Source organism: Cryptomeria japonica, chromosome 10 (assembly GCF_030272615.1).
Source record: "Cryptomeria japonica chromosome 10, Sugi_1.0, whole genome shotgun sequence".
Taxonomy (NCBI): domain Eukaryota; kingdom Viridiplantae; phylum Streptophyta; class Pinopsida; order Cupressales; family Cupressaceae; genus Cryptomeria; species Cryptomeria japonica.
Window position 1 is genome coordinate 383,791,341 of NC_081414.1, and position 16,628 is coordinate 383,807,968.

The window sequence follows — 16,628 nt, forward strand, 5'->3', positions numbered from 1 at the left end:
GGATTTGTCAAATATCAGTGGATGGCTTTCAGTCTGAGGAATCTGATTTTGTAGTCAAGTGCAACCCAGGGCAAGTATTTTTGGGACAGTGACCTCAGGATCTCAGGGTTTATTCTTCAGTCAGAAAGATTGGATTTTCTACAGGCCAAGTGTGGTAGCGGTTAAGATTTTAACAACTCGAGACTAGGTGGTGGGGCCTATTTCTAAGTGGATTACTTAGGGAAGTTAGAAGGCGTGTTAGTTTCCCATGATCGGATGGGTGTCCCAACTTTAAAGGCTGTGACTTGGTGACTAAAGGAAAAGTGCTCAGAGAGAAGGCCTCCTAATCTGTTGGCGCTAAAGAAATTTTAAATATTCAAAAGAAATAGCGGTAGAGCTATGCAAGTTGCATATGGCATTGCTTCAAGATGAAAATGGGTTGGTGAGAGGTACCCAGAAGATCTACAGGGAGATATGTGAAGAACATAATGGTGCACCGCTCTGTGATAAGAACTCATCAATGCTCTGGCACAAGATGATCCACCGACATTATGAAGCTGCTGGTTGTTGCAACCAATTTTGGGTAATAGGAGCCTGCCCTTTCGGCCATCTTCCAAATGAATTCCCAGCGATTTAATGAGGCACACATCCCAAAAGGAATGTTAGATTTCTCCCTCAACTGCAATGGCACAGATATAAATTTTGCATTAAATGAATGTTAGGGTAAAATTATTCTTCAAGGTGGTCTGAAGTTTGTTGCATCTTGATTTCTTTATAAGGATATCAAGGCTACCTAGAAAAGGGGACACAAATTTTTGTAACTAAACTCTGGCAAAACTAATACAGGCCTTTGTCTTAGCAATTTCTGAGTCAAATATGAAGTACTTGTAACCTTTTGATAGGGGAATGAAATATACAGTCCAGAGAATTTAAATCTAGATTTGCATTGTCTCTATGTCATTGTACTGGTGTTTATTTCATTTAAGTAATCAAGGATTACTTATTTGAATGATTTGTTAGGCATCTAATGAAGTTGTTTTGAGTCTTTTTCTTAAGGAGAAAAATATAAAATACTTTGAGAAAAGTCATTGATATCGGTACTCTTGGTGTGGATTGGATGATGAAGTCTAATGCAGATTAGGACCCTGTGTATGTCAGGCATATTTAGAGTTGATAGATCAAGAACTTGCAATTTGTGTACTATTTTCTCTTGTCAGGTTGCAGTCTGTTGTAGATGACTTTGTTGCCCAGATAAGGCACTGGTTTATCTGTTGGTTTTTTGTTGCATTTTGTGATCCTCTTTTAAAAAGTCAAATCAATTTTCCATTTAGGTTAGTTGTACTAGTCAGTAAGGATAGTTTGCAGGAATTTACACTGGTTTTGTGCAAACCATTTATTATTTTTGTGAGAAAATAGTCTTTAAAAGGGTTCACCCGCCCAAGCTTTATAAGTTTGAAGTGTAGGAGGTTTCCTGATTCTAGAACCTCATATTGCTGTCTTTATTTCAAACTTTTGTTGTTCTCTTCCATTGTAGCACGGAGGCAGTAATTTTCACTTTTAAAGAGAAGAAACATAAGGTGTCAAAATGGAGAACAACAAAAATGGCAACTCTGTAGGGGATAGATCTAAAGATCTTTGGTTAGACTGTTGAATCAGATTGTAAGTGAGTTTACTCCTTGATCTATCTCATAGCATCTTAGAATACTATTCAATTCTGTTCTAAAGATCAACAATTTTATTCTTAGGTGTCTTGTAAGTGATTCACTGTGTTAAAATATATTTTAGTCCCAAGATATTGGGTGGTGACTTTGAAGTAAAAAAAACTAGTGTTCTTTTAGAGAAAAATCACAGTCACTTAACAAGGTTAGCAAGATGAATAGGAGAAGAAATACTAGGTCTTATATGAAGAAAAACCCTCAAGAGAATTCGCATGAAGGATTACCTGAACCAGTCAAGAAGGGCTGGAGAGGAACTGTTATTCCTGAGCTGTCAAGTCAGTCATGGAAACAAGAGAGTAATCAAACGGGTAAGTCTTCTGAGCGTCCTGTATATGCAAGGTCCAATGCCTCTTCTCATGACTCTGACCATGATATTATGGGTTTTCATGCTGGCCTGTTTGGCACTAATGATGATATCCAAACCTTTCACCAAAGATTGTCTAATGCTAACGTTTCTGGCAAAGATAGGCATAGTACAAGTAATAGAGCCAACTCCATTCCCAAAAATATGGAAGGAAATATTAGCATGATTGATATGGACCAGTTAAATGTGTTTAATTTAGAAGAAACTTTGCCAGACCAAGATGAAGTGTCTCAGGAGATTGAGGTACTCAATCAGAGAGTACACCAATTGATTGCCATAAGAAAAAAGAAAGATAAGGAAAGGGAGAAGGAAACCAAAGCCAAACTCATTGAAAGAGATAGGTTATTAAGATAGATTGTAGAGCTTGAGTTGTTTACTCAAGAAGAACCTAGGAGTAAGGAGCAAGGTCCTGTTATTAGGGAAATCCTTGATCCTGAAATTGTTTCTGCACTTAAAGTTGTACCACAACCTAGCAGGGAGGTTCACAATAATCCCCAACCCGCCACACCTGTTGTTCACAAAGGAAAGCAGAAAGTAGAGAAGAATAGATCTGCGGGTCTAGTGTCAGAAAGTGTAGAAGGACCCCAGGGAATGATGTCGCATGAGATTGAGGTAGAAAGGATAAGGAAAGAAAATGAAGACCTGCAAAGGGAGTTAGGGAAGGCTAAAATAGAAGCACTTAATGCTGAGTTCAGGAGAAAGATACGATGCCTGAAAGCTCCTCCTATAAATTTCCCACATGGAGATCATAGTAATCCTACATCCCAACATACTTCTGCCTCTCTGCTTAACACTCAACCAATGATACAAAAAAGTGCTATCCCACCCATTAACCAATCTAATAATGCTGCCCCAAATATTTCTGGTATTCCTCCAAATACACTTCCAACAAACCAAACCGGTCACGGATTGCCCCATAATCAAAACCATCAAAATCCTAGAGTTGACGGATCAGGCCCAAGGGTGAATACTGGAAATAACTTTATTGGAAATCAATTTCAAAGGAGAACGATAAATGTTGAGTTGTATAGGCCATTGTATTTTGACGAAATTCCCGGATATCCAAACCATGTCCCTATTTAAATAAGGGATAAACTCCAGAAGTTTGCTGGGAATAATGCTATCAGTGGTGAAGAGCATTTGAAATCTTTTGGTGACATGATTAATGACTATGAATGAAGATGTCATCATGAAGCTGTTTGTGCAATCCTTGATTGAGGATGCTAGAGATTGGTACAGAGGGTTACCTATGGCAAGTGTTGGTTCATGGGAAGAGTTCAAAATTTTCTTTCAAGAGAAATATGGAGACAAGACAAATGTGAGCTTCATGCTCAATGAATTTAACAACATTAGGAAATCTGATAATGAAGCCGTCCCAGATTTTAATGCAAGGTTTCAAAAGGCAATGCATAGACTTTTTCAAGTAATGCGGCTAGATGAAAATGTGTGTCTGACTACCTATTACAATGCATTCGACCCTAAAATGGCTTACATTCTCAAAGATAAGAACCCACATAGCTTGAGGGATGCTTTTAGAATTGCAATCAATGTAGAGAGTAATAGAAAAGCATCGGGTAAGATGGGAAGAAGGATTGATGGAAGATTGTGGCTAGAACAAAAACCACAACAAAATAAATCCTCCAAAGAAGAGGATAAGATAGAAAAATTAATGACTGTGGCCAAGGATCTTACTGCTAAAGTAAGTAAACCTGAGAGGCCTTACTACAACTGGCAAGATAGACCTACTAGATTGCATGATATGCCATATAACACTGCATGGAAAGATGGCAAACTTGTGCAAGATAGATCAAAAGGAACACAAAATTAGAATACCCTTGATCCTTTGAAGGAAGGAAATGTACATAATATGGAAAATACCCTGTGGTGTATGGCATGTGATGGGCCACATTCCCCCTATCAGTGTGCCGTGGCTCAAGCTCTAAATGAATCCATGAGAAGTGAGGATGAACCTGTAGTCAATATGTTTGAGTATACCATGGAAACTGACTGTGAGTCTTCAAAGGATGAAGCAAGTGAATATGATGTCTCAAGAAGAAATGCAAATTGCCAAGAGCAATTGACAATTGATTGGCATCCCACTTTGAATTTAGTCACAATAGAAGATCAAGAGATTCACCGTAGAAGGCCTAGTGAGGAGGAAGTCAAGAATCTCACTAAGGCTGCAATAGCTAAAGCTAAGCATAACTATAATTTGAGAAGCAACAAAGATGATGGAAGTCAAGGTATGCCTGGTTCTCTATTTTTTAAAGAAACTTCTTCTAACAGGTCCACTGAGAACAAAGCTTCTATCAAAGATAATCAGGCTAAAGGTGATCAGTCAAGTAGCTCAGTGAAACCTGGTATTGCTGATACAACTGGATGTAAGGTAGAAACCACTGGTGCAAGAGAACATGTCACGAGAAGGTAGAAAAGGTTAAAACTCATGTTGAGTCTAGTGTTAACACTATTTTTGATATGACTCAAGCTTTAACACATATGAAGGTTTCAGTACCTTTGATAGAGCTGCTGAAAATAAAAGAACATAGAGAGGCTGATTTTTCTCTGATTTGAAGTATATCAGATGGAGATGCTTCTTATAAAAAGGGAAATGCAAAGGATGAGAAGGATCAAGGAGAAATAGTCCTAGAAGTTTATGTGGGCACCACTATTAATCAGGAACCATCTCAGATAGATCACTTTTATGTCACATTGTTAATAAATAACAGATTGATAAAAAAATGCATGATAGATTCTGGTGCAGCTGCTAATGTGATGCCTTATGGGGTTATGAAGGAGCTAGGTTTGTGAGTACACATTTCATATGGGAGGTGTTATGCCATGGATAATAGAGAAGTGCCTGTTGTAGGTACTATGAGAAATGTAGAACTAAAAATAGTAGCTTTCCCTAAAGCTACTTATAAAATGGATGTAATTGTTATAGACACCAAGCCACATTATGGCATGCTTCTGTCTAGGCAGTGGGCTGCTGCTGTTGGAGGACATATTCATCTAGATTTGTCATATGCAACTATCCCAGTGAATGGGAATTTTGTAAAATTGTATAGCGAACCACGTGCCCTAGTGGTTATTGAAAAATAGACCCAAACATGCTTAATTGTATGATTGATGTGGATCTTGATAACTTCAGGATTGAACCCATTCAACCTCAGTTGAAGAATACTGATCCTATTGTTGATGAGCTAGAATCACAACAAGAAGGCCTATGACAAATGTACTTTTATGGAGCTTTCTCTAAGGAAGGCTCTGGAGCAGGAGTGCTATTTGTTTCCCCATTAGGTATTACCTTCAAGTATTCTTTTCTGTTAGCATTCCAATGTACAAATAATACAACTAAGTATGAAGCTCTGTTATTGGGTTTAGAGATTTCTAAAAGACATGGGATCAAGTTGTTAAGGGTTTATGGAGACTCTGAACTTGTAGTGTCTCAGATAAGGTCAAGATATGCATCTAAAAATGACAAGTTAAAAAGGTACAATCATGCTGTTTGGGATGTCATTGAACACTTTGATGCATTTTCTATTGATTGGATTGAAATGTCTAAAAACATTATGGCAGATTTTTTAGCTAATGTTGCATTAAAGAATAATGATGTAACATTGACTGGAGGCTCAATAATTGAGACAAAAGCCAGACCAGCCATCCTAGATAATGTGTACAATTGGCAAGTTTTTGAGGATGATGAAGACATCCTTAGCTTTGTAAAATGCATAGATGACTATGAAGGTCAAAAGATTGATTGTAATGCATTGGTGGAGGTAGTAGATGGACAAGAAACAATTTTTGGAAGTGACATAGTGCAATTAGAGACAAATGAAATACCTAAGGCACTAGTTGAACTAGAGGGTATGTTCAATTACAGTGATGGTCACTTACATCAAGCGTCATCTACAAAGTTGGAGGAATTGGATGAGGTGAACTTAGGGACATAAGCATCCCCTAAGTTGGTGTATATTGGGAAGAACCTGTCTCCCCATATTAGGACCAACCTCATTAACTCATTAAAAGGGTTTAAACATGTTTTTGCTTGGTCTTATGAGGACCTAAAGGCATATAGACAAGACTTATTTCAACATGAAATTCCTCTGCATTATGATGCTAATCCTTTTTGATAGAAGCAAAGACCTATTAACCCCCTTTTCGAGACCAAAATGCAACAAGAATTAACCAAGTTAAGGGAAGGGGGGGATTATAAAACCTACAAGACATTCTTCATGGGTATCCAACTTGGTCCCTGTCAGAAAGAAGAATGGGGATATAAGGATTTGTGTGGATTTTAGAAATTTGAATGTTGCCTCTTTAAAAGATAATTATTCTTCCCCAAATATGGAAGCCATGTTACAAAGGGTAACTGGTTATGATTTATTGTCAATGATGGATGATTTCTCAAGTTATAATCAAGTATTAGTAAAGGAGTCTGATCAATTTAAGACTACTTTTATTACCCCTTGGGGGACTTATGTATATGTGAGAATGCCATTTGGTCTAAAGAATGCTGGAGCTACTTTTCAGAGAGCTATGGATGTAGCTTTTAAGGAGTTTATCAACATCATCATGGTTGTTTACTAGGATGATTTGACATGTTTCTCAAAGAAGGTATTTTATCATTGCGGTCACTTAGAAAGGGTTTTTTGCAAGGCTCTGGAGTTTGGTGTATCCTTGAACCCCCCAAAATGTCATTTTGCAGTGACCAAAGGAAAATTATTAGGGCATATTGTCTCCGAGGAAGGGGTTAGGATAGACCCTGAAAGGATTGAAGCTATAAATAATGTACATTGGCCAAAGAATGTTAAAGGGATTTAGTCTTTCTTGGGCAAGGTGAAATTGGTCAGAAGATTTATTGCAAATTTTGCTGAAATTGTCAAGCCCATTGTGAAGATTTTGAAGAAAGATGCAAAGTTTTCTTGGGATGAAGAAGCTGTATAGGATTTTGACAAAATTAAGAAGGCTAATCAGGAAGCACCAATGCTAAAATAACCTGATTGTAAGCCTTTCTCATTATTTTCTTTTGCTTCTTACCATACAGTAGCCACAATTCTACTACAGAAGGATGATGAAGGATACGAACATCCGATTGCTTTCTATAGCAAATCTTTATAGGCTACTGAGCTAAAGTATGAAATCATGGAAAATAGGTGTATGCTCTAGTCAAGGCTGTTAAAGTATTTTGTCCTTATATGGTAAATGCCCAGATTGTAGCCTATGTACCACATGTAGTGGTCAAGGATATCCTATCCTAGTCCGAAGTAACTAGAAAAAGATGCAGATGGATAAGCAAAATACAAGAGATTGATCTTGAGATCAAATTCACAAAGCTGGTAAGAGGTCTAGGCTTAGCCAAGTTAATGATTGAGACAAACTTTAAGGATATTGACATAAATAATGTTGAGATTGAACAAGCTTTTGTAACCAACATTGAGAGGCAACCATGGTATTCAAAGGTGGTATACTTTCTGAAGAATGCCTCATGGCCAGAGGGTATGACACACAGCTAGAGGAGAACATTAAAGTTAAAATCACAAAAATATGTTCTTATTTAGGGAGACCTGTATTGGAGGAATATTGATGGGATGCTACTGGTTTGCCTGGACAAATTCCAAGTTGGAAAGGTTCTGAAAGAGATGCATAGTGGAGTGTGTGGAGGCCACTATTTAGCTAAGACTACTGCTCGTAGGATAATTTGAGCAGGGTACTATTGGCCGAATTTGTTCAAGGATGCTCATAAATGTGTTAAAAAATGTGATCCTTGTCAAAGGTTTTCTTCTAAACTAAGGTATGCTGGTGCTTTGCCTTTGAATTCTGTTATAGTTGAAGCCCCTTTTGTTCAATGGGGGCATTTATTTTATTGGAGAGATAATAGAAAAATCAAGTAGAGGTCATAGATGGATTCTGGTGGCTACAGACTATTTCACCAAATGGATTGAAGCCATACCTACCAAACAGGCTACTAGTAAGGTGGTCATTAATTTTTTGATGGATAATATAGTGACAAAGTTTGGTGTGCCAACTAAAATAGTCATGGACAATGCTATGTTCTTCAGGTCTGAGGAGATTGCTAAGTTCTGTGCTAATTATGGGATTATTATGTCATACTCTTCACCATACCACCCACAGGGAAATGGCCAGGCATAATCAAGTAATAAAAGTCTCCTCAACATCATCAAGAAGATCCTAGAGGAAAATAAAAGGTCCTGGGATCAAAAGCTCATATTGGCTTTATGGGCTAGCAGGGTGACTATAAAAAATGCCATTAGTACGTCCCCTTTTGAGCTAGTTTATGGACTGAAGGCCAGATTACCTGTAAATGATTTTCTTCCAGTTTACCAATTTTTGCGGATTGAAGAACTAGAAATGTATGAACTCATGGAAGAAAGAATGATCCAGTTGGTAGAGATGGAGGAAATGAGGACTGCAACATATAAAAGGAATATGAAACTTCAATTACGGGTCGAAGTACCTTTTTGATAAAAGGACTAGTGCAAGAAAGTTCAAGATTGATGACATGGTGTTGCAGTGGAATGCAAAATACCAAGACAAAGGAAAGCATAAGAAATTTGAATCACTGTGGATAGGCCCTTTAATGGTTTGTGATATCAATGGAAAGGATTCATACTTCTTGCGAAGAATGAATGGCGAAGTACAGGAATTTACAGTGCATGGACAATTCCTGAAATTTTACTTCTCTTGATCTCTTTCAGTCCTTGCACAGTAGTTGTAGGCTATATATATTTGCTTTCAATTGTGTGTTTTTTAATAAGGAGCCCCTATTTTTGTTGAGGAGAAGTCTTTTATTCTTGTTGGTCTGTGTTCCAGAGTTTTTGCCATATTCTTGTGTTCATCTTGCATCCAACCATCCCCAGTCAGAGCCACTGTTGGGATGCATAAAAATCATGCTAAATTTGGTGACCCAATGAGGCCTTCCTTTATGGATTTCTCTTTGCGGCTTTGTTTTATGGTAAGGCAAGCACATTTTTGTAATTCGCTTTGAACTTGAACCCTTGAACCTTTTTGGTTCAAGGTTCAAGGTTCAACCACTTCTCTTGCTTGTGTCGTGGCTTTGTAATATTTTTTAATAAGCAAGTGGGAATGCGCTATGTCTGTTTTGAACCATTTGCAAATCGGTTCAAGGTTCATGGTTCAATATGTCCCTTTCTTTTTATCCAAGGTCTTTGCTCGTTATTTTTCAACTTAAGTGGAAGGGTCTGTGCGTCATCAAGAGGGGCCCCTTTTAAGTCTAGGCCTGGGCGGGTTGTGATATTTTTTATTTTTGCCTAAGTCTTAAGTCTTAAGTCTTTTCCTATGTCTCTGTCGGGCTTCCTAAAGATCGAGCAGGTTCCTACTAATCTCGCGTCTGTCTCTATACCACAACCCAAAAGCACTTGATGGTTATTCACCGTGACATGGTGAATAATTAGTGGGACTCGATGACATGGTGCAAGCAGAGGAGGTAATACAGTGGTGACATCGGTCATCAGAAATTAAGTTCTAAAGTTATCCCAATGACCCGATGGATAGTGTAAAGAAGTGCAAAGCGCGAAAAGATGACATCGACCATCGGGTCTGCATGTTGGGAGAGATCTCGATGAACTGATGGAAAGGGCTAAGGCAAACCATTTATCCCACATTAGTCGCGGGGAGGAGCATTTCAGTATTTATGTGCAAGGCCACATACATATTAAGTGTCAAAGCTTACGGGCTTTTGGCAAGGTGGAAGCTTAGCCCAGTGGGCCCACTGCGTGCGTGCGCATCTCATAACAACCTTATTTTGCAATCAAAGGGTGAGTTAAATAGTGAGCAGGTTGAATGTAGATCCATGACCATTACTATACCGCCATGCGAAAGTACTCGATTGTTAACAGTCGCGACTTGGCGACTAATGAACTGGCAGGCCAGGTGGCATTGAGGTAAGCACTGAGCAAGTCATGAGGTGCCGCATGGTGACACGTAGTTGATGAGGTGTCAAACAAGTGGCGAACACATGGTAAAACTGTGGCATAGGATGTAGCCGCTCAGAGGGGCTAAGGGTCGAGCAGAGCAACAAAGATCAACGGTGATCAAGATGGATCCAAGGGCTGTCACTATGTTGCGACATAAAAATGCTTGCCAGATATCACCTCCAACTTGGTGACAAACCACTAGCAGTGAACCATGGCCAATAGTTAATGCAAGCAGTTAAGGTAGGCAATTCATTTTGACGGTTAGTAGAGGCCGTGCTAAGGTGTCAGAGTGGAGAGCCTGGAATGAATACCCTCGCGACAGGTGGCACCCAGTTTTAAACTCCAGAGCCAATCAAAGGGTGTCACATGTCATATAATCAAGGTGTATATTGAGCAGACCATGGCTTTGATGGATCATTGAAGGGACTCACCGAAGGCATCAGTTTCATCAAAATAAGAAGTTTTGATGAAACAAAGGTGTCGATAAGATGTGAGAGAATTTTGCCAAATGCTCGGTTTCCTTGATAGAGGGCACATCGAAGAAATTTCAACCGATTTCATTGAAAAAGTGAAGGCATCGATGGAACTATGGTTTCGATGAGACACAAAAATAGTTAGCCAAAGAGGAAGTTTGGCCGAAAGGCTGATGCCTAACAAGCCAAAGGAGATGGTGGGCCCAATGGAGATGACTTGGCGGTCCAGGTGGGTCAGGTGGGGAACCAGAGGTTACCAAGTGGCAAGCCTGACTAGACAGCTAGAGTCCAGGAAGATCTCAAAGAGAATCCAGAGATGCCAAGTGGTGACACTATGTCATAAGCGAGAGCCATTTAGAGAAGCTAAAGGCTGAGAAAGATGAGAAGATCTGACGACTGGGCAAGTTGATCCAATGGTTGTTGCCATGTCGCGATGCGAAGGTGCTCACCAGGTATCCCATGCGACTTGGTGACAAAACACGTGCGCTAAAAGGAAAGCGGCCCAGGTGTTAAGGATCGAACAACTTGAGGGAAGATCTACGACCGTCGCTATACCGCCATGTGAAAGTGCTTGATGGTTATCACATGCGACATAGCGAGAGTATAAGAAGAATCAAGGCGAGCCCAAGTCTAGTGGAAAGTCCAAGGTGGCGGGTAGATGGATCCAAGGGCAAGTCAGGATGTGACACGTGTCAGGCCCGCCAGAAGAGAAAGTGATAATGGGAGCCACTCAGGTGAGGTAAAAGCCAGACAAGTTAGGGTAGATCCAAGGTGATCCAAGGAAGATCAATGACTATCGCCAAGTCACAATGGAAAGTTGCTCAATGGCTAAAAGCCGCGACTTGGCGACTAAGTGGTGGGACCCGAAGGAAGAGCAATCCGGAGGAAGTAAAGAACAAGCAAGTTCAAAGAAGATCTACAGTTGTCGCCATACCGCAAGATGAAGGTGCTCAGATGTTAATGGCCACGACTTGGCGACTGATGAAGTGGCAAGATAGGTGGTGTCCAGAGGGGCTCACAAGCAAACCAGGAGGTGACATGTGGCCGAGATCTGCGAGGGTTAATTTTTGCCTAGATATGGATTTGTCAAATATCAGCAGATGGCTCTCGGTTTGGGGAATCTGATTTTGTAGTCAAGTGCAACCCACGACAAGTATTTTTGGGACAGTGACCTCGGGATCTAAGGGTTTTTTTCTTTAGAAAAAAAGATTGGATTTTCTACAGGCCAAATGTGGTAGCAGTTAAGTTTTTAACAACCCGAGACCAGGTGGTGGGGAATGTTTCTAAGCAGATTACTCTAGGAAGTTAAAGGCGTGTTAGTTTCCCATGATCGACTGGCTGTCACTATACCACTATGGAAACTTGTCTGAACTTTAAAGAATGCAACTTGGCGAGTAAAGGAAAAGTTCTCAGAGAGAAGGCCTCCTGATCCATTGGCGCGAAAGAAATTTTAAATATTCAAAAGAAATATCGGCAGAGCTATGCAAGTTACATATGACATTGCTTCAAGATGAAAATGGGTTGGTGAGAGGTACCTAGGAGATCTACAGGGAGATATGCAAAGAACATAATGGTGTGCCACTCTGTGATAAGAACTCATCAATGCTTTGGCAAAAGATGATCCACCGACATTATGAATCTGTCGGTTGTTGCAACCAATTTTGGGTAATAGGAGCCTTCCCTTTTGGCCATCTTCCAAATGAATGCCCAGTGAATTAATGAGGCACGCATCCCAGAAGGAATGTTAGATTTCTCCCTCAACTGCAATGGCACAGATATAACTTTTGCATTAAATGACTGTTAGGGTAAAATTATTCTTCTAGGTGGTCTGAAGCTTGTTGCATCCTAATTTCTGTATAAGGATACCAAGGCTACCTAGAAAAGGGGACACAAATTTTTGTAACTAAACTCTGGCAAAATTAATATAGGCCTTTGTCATAGCAATTTCTGAGTCAAATATGAAGTACTTGTAACCTTTTGATAGGGGAATGAAATATACAATCCAGAGAATTTAAATCCAGATTTGCATTTTCTCTATGTCACTGTACTGGTGTTTATTTCATTTAAGTAATCAAGAATTGCTTATTTGAATGATTTGTTAGGCATCTAATGAAATTGTTTCAAGTCTTTTTCTTAAGGAGAAAAATATAAAATACTTTGAGAAAAGTCATTGATATCAGTACTCTTGGTGTGGATTGGATGATGAAGTCTAATGCAGATTAGGACCTTGTGTATGTTAGGCATATTTAGAGTTGATAGATCAAGAACTTGCGATTTGTGTACTATTTTCTCTTGTCAGGTTGCAGTCTGTTGGAGATGACTCTGTTGCCCAGATAAGGCACTGGTTTATCTGTTGGTTTTTTGTTGCATTTTGTGATCCTCTTATAAAAATTCAAATCAATTTTCCATTCAGGTTAGTTGTACTGGTCAGTAAGGACAGTTTGCAGGATTTTACACTGGTTTTCTACAAACCATTTATTATTTTTGTGAGAAAATAGTCTTTAAAAGGGTTCACCTGCCCAAGCTTTTATAAGCTTGAAGTGTAGGAGGTTTCCTGATTTTGGAACCTCATATTGTTGTCTTTATTTCAAACTTTTGTTGTTCTCTTCCATTGCAGTACAGAGGCAGTAATTTTCACTTTTAAAGAGAAGAAACATAAGGTGTCAAAATGGAGAACAACAAAAATGATGACTCTGCTGGGGATAGATCTAAAGATATCTGGTTAGACTGTTGAATCAGATTGTAAGTGAGTTTTCTCCTTGATCTATCTCATAACATCCTAGAATATTATTCAGTTCAGTTATAAAGATCAACAGTTTCATTCTTAGGTGTCTTGCAAGTGATTCACTGTGTTAAAATATATTTTATTCCCAATATATTGGGTGGTGACTCTGAAGTAAAAAAAAACTAGTGTTCTTTTAGAGAAAAATCACAGTCACTTCACAAGGTTAGCAAGATGAATAGGAGAAGAAATACTAGGTCTTATATGAATATAAACCCTCAAGAGAAGTTGCATGAAGGGTTACCTGAACCAGTCAAGAAGGGCTAGAGAGGAATTGTTATTCCTGAGTAGGCAAGTCAGTCATGGAAACAAAAGAGTAATCAAATGGGTAAGTCTTTTGAGTGTCCTATATATGCAAGGTCCCATACCTCTTCTCATGACTCTAACCATGATATTATGGGTTTTCATGCTGGCCTGTTTGGCACTAATGATGATATCCAAACCTTTCACCAAAGATTGTCTAATGCTAGTGTTTCTGGCAGAGATAGGCATAGTATAAGTAATAGAGCCAACTCCATTCCCAAAACTATGGAAGGAAATATTAGCCTGATTGATATGGACCAGTTAAATGTGTCTGATTCAGAAGAAACTTTGCCAGACCAAGATGAAGTGTCTCAAGAGATTGAGGTACTAAATGAGAGAGTACATCAATTGATTGCCATAAGGAAAAAAAAAGATAAGGAAAAGGAGAATGAAAACAAAGAAAAGCTCATTGAAAGAGATAGGTTATTAAGACAAATTGTAGAGTTTGAGTTGTTTACTCAAGAAGAACCTAGGAGTAAAGAGCAAGGTCCTGTTATTAGGGAAATCCTTGATCCTAGAATTGTTTCTGCACCTAAAATTGTACCACAACCTAGCAGGGAGGTTCGTAGTGATACCCAACCTACTAGACCTGTTGTTGACAAAGGAAAGCATAAAGTAGTAGAGAATAGATCTGCGGGTCTAGTATCAAGAAGTGAAAAAGGACCCCAGGGAATGATGTCACATGAGATTGAGGTAGAAAGGATAAGGAAAGAAAATGAAGACCTGCAAAGGGAGTTAGAGAAGGCTGAAATAGAAGCACTTAATGCCGAGTTGAGGAGAAAGATACAATGCTTGAAATCTCTTCCTATAACTTTCCCACCTGTAAATCATAGTAATCCTACATCCCATCATACTTCTACCTCTCTGTTGAACACTCAACCAATGATAAAAAAATGTGCTATCCCACCCATTAACCAATCTAATAATGCTGCCCCAAATATTTCTTTTGTTCCTCCAAATACACTTCCAGCAAACCAAACCGGTCACGGATTGCCCCATAATCAAAGCCATCAAAATCCTAGAGTTGGTAGATCAGGCCCAAGAGCGAATACTGGAAACAACTTTATTGGAAATCAATTTCAAAGGAGATCGATAAATGTTGAGCTATATAGGCCATTGTATTTTGAAGGAATTCTCGGATATCCAAACCATGTCCCTATTGAAATGAGGGATGAACTCTAGAAGTTTGCTGGGAATAATGTTGTCACTGCTGAAGAGCATATGATATCTTTTGGTGACATGATTAATGACTATGAAATTGCACATGAAGATGTCATTATGAAGCTATTTGTGCAATCCTTGATTGAGGATGCTAGAGATTGGTACAAAGGGTTACCTGTAGACAATGTTGGTTCGTGGGAAGAGTTCAAAATTTGCTTTCAAGAGCAATATGGAGACAAGACAAATGTGAGCTTCATTCTCAATGAATTTAACATGGTTAGCGTCAACTACCTGATAATTGTTTGTTGGAGTAGTACCTGATAAGTTGAGCATTGGTTGTTTTGATTTAACATGGTTAGCATCAACTACACCATCATTGATGACATTCTTGTTCCTTGTCCAAAATTTGGATTTGTCTGAGTTGTTGTTGTAGTAATTGTTTTTATAGTTGTTGTTTGATGAACTAGCACCTTCCTTAGACAATTTCAAAGTTCCCTTTTTTATTAGGGCCTCTTCTATCTGGATGCCATTGTTGATCAACTTTTGAAAAGTAGGCAGACATTGTAGTTTAAGTTGATAACTCATCTCGTCATTTATATTGTCTACAAATATTTCCATTTTCTCCTTGTCAGGCATGGTTTGAGGATATGTAGAGATCAATCATCTCTATCTTTGCAAGAAAATAATGAATGGTTGATTGTTCTTTTGTTTTGTGTTGCAAAGGTCAAGCATGGTGACCTCATGTTGAAAGTTATAAGAATATTGTGAAACAAACTTGTTCACCAAATCTTCAAATGATCTAATGGGTGGTGTGAGTTTTGAAAGCTATTCCATCGTTTGTTCTGCTAGGCTTCTTGGAAATAACGTCATCATGTAAGTGTCATTATGGGCAAACTCCAAGCTCATTGTGCAAAATTCCCTTATATGATCGCGTGGATCACTCTAACCCTTGTGTAGTCACATAAATCTGTCCACTTAATTAAATGAATATTTAGTATTTATTTGATTATTTAACCATCAATCAATAATTAAATAAATTAATATATTTAATTAATTCATCTTAACCCTCTTCTCCTATTAATTAAATAAATTATTGAATTTATTTGATTTAATTCACTTAACCAAATTCAGACCATTAATTAAATAAATAAATCATATTTATTTAATTAAATTTTCTCTCACATTTAAATAAATTAATATTTATTTAAATCCCCCAAAATCCCACCTCTCACATTTAAATAAATTAACATTTATTTAAATCACCTTTATCCTTCACCCGCTTGTATTTTCCTACAAATGCAAGTTACACAACTATTTTAAATAAATCATTTATTTAAATCACCTTTATCCTCCACCCACTTGTATTTTCCTACAAATGCAAGTTGCACAACTATTTTAAATAAATCATTTATTTAAATCACCTTTATCCTCCACCCACTTGCATTTTCCTACAAATGCAAGTTGCACAACTATTTTAAATAAATTATTTATTTATCCTCACCCACTTGAAACCTTTAATGGTTTCCCTTAAAGTCTTCAAACTTAATGGCTTCCCTTAAAGTCTTCTTAAGACTTTAATGGTTTCCCTTAAAGTCTTCAAACTTAATGGCTTCCTTCTAGAGTCTTCTGAAACCTTTAATGGTTTCCCTTAAAGTCTTCAAATTTAATGGCTTCCTTCTAGAGTCTTCTCAAACCTTTAATGGTTTCCCTTAAAGTCTTCAAGCATTTAATGTTTTATCTTCTTTTTCTCATGTAAATAAATTAATATTTATTTAAATATTTATCCAAATGCAACTTACACCATTTAATTGAAATAAATGATTTTATTTTAATTGAAAATACAAAAATTCCTCCCACTTGTATTTTCCTACAAAATCCACTTGCATGCCTAAA

At 38.1% G+C, this 16,628-nt stretch overlaps 1 pseudogene; it reads left to right on the top strand.

Moving 5' to 3' along the window:
* Window positions 1-1,881: 1,881 nt before the first annotated feature.
* LOC131075855 (mitochondrial Rho GTPase 1-like) overlaps window positions 1,882-16,628 on the top strand; it is a 95,128-nt pseudogene continuing 80,381 nt past the window's right edge.